General features: G+C 40.9%; 1 protein-coding gene across 1 annotated transcript in view; it reads right to left on the reverse strand.

Annotated features, from left to right (window-relative positions):
• Positions 1-5,627, reverse strand: part of tnr (tenascin R (restrictin, janusin)) — a 125,542-nt gene extending 119,915 nt beyond the window's left edge. The window contains exons 1-2 of the mRNA XM_028427291.1: positions 5,493-5,627; positions 2,905-3,176 (exon numbers count right to left, since the gene is read on the reverse strand). The gene's annotated coding sequence lies outside the window, so the exon portion shown is untranslated. The remainder of the gene's footprint in view (positions 1-2,904; positions 3,177-5,492) is intronic.
• Positions 5,628-6,000: the final 373 nt, after the last annotated feature.

The following is a 6,000-nucleotide window of genomic DNA, read 5'->3' on the forward strand; positions in this document are numbered from 1 at the left end:
TCCTTTTAACCATCAAACAGAGACACACAGCACTCAGTCAAAACACTCACATCAACCAACCAGCACGACAGCAAGAGGACAAATTTAATATAAATAAAATCAAAGGCAAACATTAATGAGTTAGTTCAGAAAATGCCATTGAAACTGTGATAGTGTGATCTAATCCACATCCCATTGCTGTATAAACACATTGTGTGTCACTTTTCTATCTTGGGGTGAATGGTAAGTGAAGGAGAGGTGTCCAGCCGCAGAGAGCAGCAGCGCAGAAAGGGAAGAACTGGAATAAAGAAAGAAAGGTAAGAGTTCAAATGTTTGTTCAGACAAATATCTGTGTGTGGCGCCTCTGCCTTTGAACACATTTATCAGAGCAGTCTACTCGGATTCATCACATCAGACTGAGACGAGGCCACAGAGGTGATTCTTGAAAAGATTATAACCATACTGTAGGTGGAAGGATAGGAAAATGTTCCATTTTCACACCTCTCTTGGAGCCTCTAAAAGCTCTTCTTACTGTATGTGATGTAAAAATAGTCGTAAAATGAACAAGGCGAACACTTTTGAGAATTGTTTTCATGTTAACATAACTGAACAAATTGCAGGTGCCTGAGTCTGAGCGGCAATGCAGTAATCTAACTGGAAAACTAGAAAAGACTCTGTGCTCATTATAAGTTTTTCTTTTCTACTACTGTGCTTAAATCTGTGCAGTTTCTGATGGATAACGCGGTCGATAATGAGAGCTGGATATGTCCACATTTAACTGTCTTCCTAACGATAACTAATGACAGTAGCTTAGCTAACACAATTAACACTGTCGCAGAGGAAAATAAAATTCCCCCTGAATGAAGTATTATGTAAATTATTAATTACTGCGCAGACGATTGCAATCTTGTTCAGCTGCCCATTGGCACTTGAATAACTGTGAATGATGTGGAAACAGAGGGAGGAAAATTGTGAAGATAATCCTGACACAGAGGCAACGTGAGAAAAAACGTAACAAATACCACCTGTTCTTTAAGCAATTTATAGAAAACATTTACAACTGAACCACTGAACACAGCCTCTCAACCAAACTGACATTCAGCAAAGGCAAACATTAAGGCGGGAACATGGGAGAAAGCATTTCTATCATTTAGCTCTTTTCACCTCTGTTATGTTTCTATAAATCTTGCATGTACAGTTCTAACAGTAAGGCATGTCCTGTAAGATCCAGACAGGTTTGTAAAAACAGCATCATTTTTCTTTCTCACCATTACAGATGGTAAAATCTGCCTTAATTTGAATTTCAATTACATGATTTCTGTACGCTCTCTATGCATGTTTTATGAGCAGGGTGCTGATGTGTTATTTCTTTATGTGTGTCTGTGTGTGTGTGTGTTTCTGAATATGTATGTGACAAAAAGAGAGACAGAGTGAGAAATGAACAGATAAAGAGCCAGTGAGAGGTAAAGACAAAGACGGAGAGAGGCCAGTGCAATGAGGAAGAGAGAAGAGAAGCGCAGAGAGAAAGAAAGTGATCTCTCAGATTTGGTGTCTCAGCTTAATGACACTGGGCCCACATGGGAGAGAGGGAAAGCCAAGCTCTGCGCGAGAAATGATGAATTCAAAGACAGATAACCTCGAGCCTTTCCATTCGTAGGCCTAGAAAAAAAAACAGCTCAGCTTCTGCGCTCGCAAGAAACAGTAGTTTTCTGTCTACTGTGTGTCGCATCTGCCTTTTTCTGTCAGTCCATCACTCTCCTGTCATATATCACCTCGGCTCTCCACTATCTAACTGAAACTGAATCCCCCAACCTGCTCTCCTGTTGTGACCATGGACAACGAGTCTGGCAGACTTTGACAAATTAAACCAAGCAGATATATGGCCATAACCTTCACGGGATAACATGGAAGGAATAAGGGAAGCAAGGGGCGGGGGTTATGAAAAAGGGAGAAGAGCAGCGACTGTGAGAAGGATGAAGGCACACGTACAGATAGATGATGGATTATACTGAGCAAGGCATGATGGTATTTTCCAAGCCAGGTACAACATAAGAGTACGCAGACCAACTTTCTAAATGTCACCATGCAAGTCAGTTCAGCTGAGACTCACTGCTTTATGAGGGGAGAAAAGACTGTTAATTAGCCTTCAAAAGCAGTGGTCCACAACTGCCAAAAAGGATGCAGCACTACAGGAATCTGCCAGATGACGACTGATTTACCATGCAACACCTGACAGGGACAAGTTAATACTATTACAACTATATCCTCACACCATGGTTTTTATCATTATCATTAACTGCAAAAATGGGCTTTTGTCAAAGTTTCCTGTTTTCAGTCCTCTTCCCTAATGTCCATTAAATCTCAGCCAGAAAGTAAAGAGGTGATTCCTTTAACAGACATAGCAAATGGTCTATCAAGAGAATAAACAACTGGCTGTAAACAAATATCCCTTCATGACAGTTGTAACAAACGGGCATGCAATGGCATCAACCACTCCAATTAATTTCCTCAAAGCCAGCTTTTATAATGACTCTTATTAAATCGTTCAAGTGGCTGTTATTCAGACACATTTCACCTGTAACAACAAATGGCTTCCACACAGATGCACTTGAACTACACACACACAGACACAAAACAGCAAGAGAGGGTCGTTAAGCAACTATTGTAGTGTTCCTCTCTGCTCAGCATGATACTGGCTTGATTGATACTGAGTATCCCCAGTTAATCACCTAGACAACTATAATGCATGCTGCCTGGTAAGTGATGCACACATTAAAACTAGGAGAAAGCAGAACACACTCAGCAAAAACTCAACGGCAAAAAAGGTACAACTGTGGACACATAAAAATGTACACAAACACACACTTGTCACAAGCAGGATGCACCTGCCAAGCATCTGCTCCACGCAAGCACAAGTTAACTTACCTCCTTTGAGTGACCAGCTGAAAGCTTTCAAATTGGCCTTGGGTAATCTTCCTCCCTCTCACTCTTTCCAATCTTCTGTAGCCCTTTGGCTACTCTCTCGCTCCCTCTCTCTCTCTCTCTGGTAGTGCACGGACGTCCTACGGACCGTTCACCCTTCCTGTGTGGTTCTGCGTAAGTGCATCGATCTCTCAGCCAAGTGGTACGAGGTCCTGCTGCTTCCACAAGGCTCAGATGTGCGCTCTCCTCTCCACTGCTCACTCTGCCTCACACAGCTGCAGAGGGAATATGAGGATGGTTAACGTGGTGCTCCACTCTCTCTCTTTCCCTCTCTCTCTCTTTCTCTTACACACACTGTGGTGAGCTGAGATGCGCTCTCTCTCCCTCTCTCTCTCTCTCCCTCTCAGGTTGTCAGCTGCTACGATGCTCACTCCCACTGCCTCCTCATGCTGTCCCTCTTTCTTGCTGTGCTGAACTGCATGCTATCTCGACATTTCTCTTTTTTGCCATTTCTCCATTGATTCCTCTGCTTTTCTCTCTCGCAGTATTGATCTATATATCGGAGTCTTTCCTAGTGCAGCCTCTAGTGGCTGACTTCTCTACATGACGCTCACAGAGACAGAATTAATTTTTACTCACAGAAAACACAAAGCAAAAAAAATTTGCCTCCAAGAGTCCTCCAACATCAGCTAAAAAACACACTATTATACGCTAACTAGAATAACACAAACACACTAAAACAACATACATTTACAGTGATATAAACCTGACAAAACAAAAAAATCCCATCTACTAATTTGAAATGCTTAGAACAGCAAACATTTTACTAAACAAATTAGTTTACTGCTGCATCATTCTGTTATTTAAGCTCCTGGGTAAAAAAAGAGTTATTTAACACTGCTGACAACAAATGGTTGAAACCATTATAGGTGAAATGGATTTCTTCAGTTAGTTATTTTTAGATAAAATTCTTACAGTGTCCAGTGCTTCTAGCCAATAAATGTCATCACCTGTCAAATTTTCTCTTCTAACATACTTTTCTCTTATACCAAACACCTGCCTACTTATCTTTGATATCTGTCTCAATGCCCTGCTTATTCCTGTAACAGTAACCCAGAAACATGTTAATTAATACTTTTAATACTGCCTGTCTCTATATAAAATACTTACATTTATAACCTGCACTACTACTACTGAATAATTGTATCGATTTATCTTGCTTTGATGTTCTCTTCTTATCTTTTCTTATTTCTCTGAAAGGTCAGCCTGCCCAGAAAAGGGAGGTGTTAACCCCATTTAATATAACATTATAGGATGGAGAGATACAGTATTAGACTCAATTATTAGCCTCCATGTCATTCTTTTTTATATAATCCCCACATTACATTTAATAGGGTGAAAGGATTTTAACATAACATTCTCAAACAAGCTTACATTATATGAATTATACACTAATGGTCAATTGTGTATCATTGATGTCTGGTAATACTTTGGAGGTCCCCTCCAATCCCATGAGTCTCAAGTCCCTTCAGATATGATGGCATTCTGGCATGGACCCTGGTCTTTACTACACTTGATAGATTTTTAATTGGATGAGGTGAAGGCTTTGTGCAGGTCAGTCATTAATGTTCATTTCGTCCTCTACAATTCGTCTAGTGCAGAAACACTGGTAAGCTTCCCCAGAGCATTATACTGCCACCGCCATGTTAACTGTGAAGCTCTAGTTTTGTTTCATCTGACCAATGACATTATGTGTAAACTTCCTCGCTAGCATACTTCAGTCTAGCTTGGAGGTGGCTTTTCTGTAGGAGTGAAGTTTTTCTTGGTCTGCAGTCCATTCCTGTTCAGGACTCTAGTGGCCGTCTAGTGTGTTGGCAGTTGTGTTTGGCTCTTTAGGCACATCTCTCACTGGGTTTCTTTCCAGAGGCTTTCAAATGTTTCACATCCTACCTGTCTGTCTAGGTCTGCACTGTTTGACTTTCAAACCGATACCGATACACCAGTTCTTGAAACTCGGAAGCACTTTGATAAACTTGTCCTTCTCCTGCTTTGTACACGTTAACAATGTGTTTTCTTCACTTTTACCATCATGCTTTTAGGGTAAATAAAGCTTTAAGCAAAACGTTGCTTGTTACACTGTGTGTAACTACTGCAAGATACCAATCACATTATCAAAGTCTTACAGGGTCACTCAATCAAAGCATAGTCATTTATGATACATAGCATCAGCAGCAAGCATAGCTATATATATATATAGAGAGAGAGGGAGAGTTCAAATTCAACAGTACTCGGAAAGTTATGTGAAAGAGAAGTACATTTTCAAAGGGGGCAAAGAATTGTCTTCAACTTTGGATAGATGGATGGATGGATGGATGGATAGATGGATAGATAGATAGATAGATAGATAGATAGATAGATAGATAGATAGACAGATAGATAGATAGATGCATGCTCCAACAACGATGCTAACATCTACTACGTATTGCTTGGCTAGCCTAAAGTTGCCGTTTCCTATTTCCTGCCTCCATGAGTACCGTAGTTAATGAACGCATTGGTGCTACACATCAAAAGAAGCTCGAGTAAAAACTCACCAGAGTCGAAGTAAACCTCCTGATGTTCCTTCAGAAGACTCTGGACAGGTGCAAAGTAACAGGAACACGTTACAAGAATGATGACTGCGCTATAGTAGACAGTCTAATCCAGGCAACGTTCAATGCAGGTGAGCTGCTTCAAATGAGCTCAGTGCTGCCCCCGGAGGCTGATTGTGATATTGCGGCTCCACTGTCCACTGGCCCAGCTTCAAGTGCCCACACTGCAGCAAGTGCACACACTGCAGCAATCACACAAAAGGTTTTTCAAAAGTGAAAAATATGACCTGGTCAAGTATGTTCTCTGACACCTTTTTCAGAATTTTCAAGTAGAAGGTAGAGCAACAAATTCACTCACAGCAAAGAGCAGCTGAGAAGAGGAGTGAGACACACTGCTTCACAGATTTATACAGGACTGGTGTCATCCACGGCCACATCAGTTATAATTAAAACATGTATGGAATTTGATTATACTGTGTTGCCACCTCTGTTTTCAGCACATTACATGTGG

Source organism: Parambassis ranga, chromosome 17, assembly GCF_900634625.1.
Source record: "Parambassis ranga chromosome 17, fParRan2.1, whole genome shotgun sequence".
Taxonomy (NCBI): domain Eukaryota; kingdom Metazoa; phylum Chordata; class Actinopteri; family Ambassidae; genus Parambassis; species Parambassis ranga.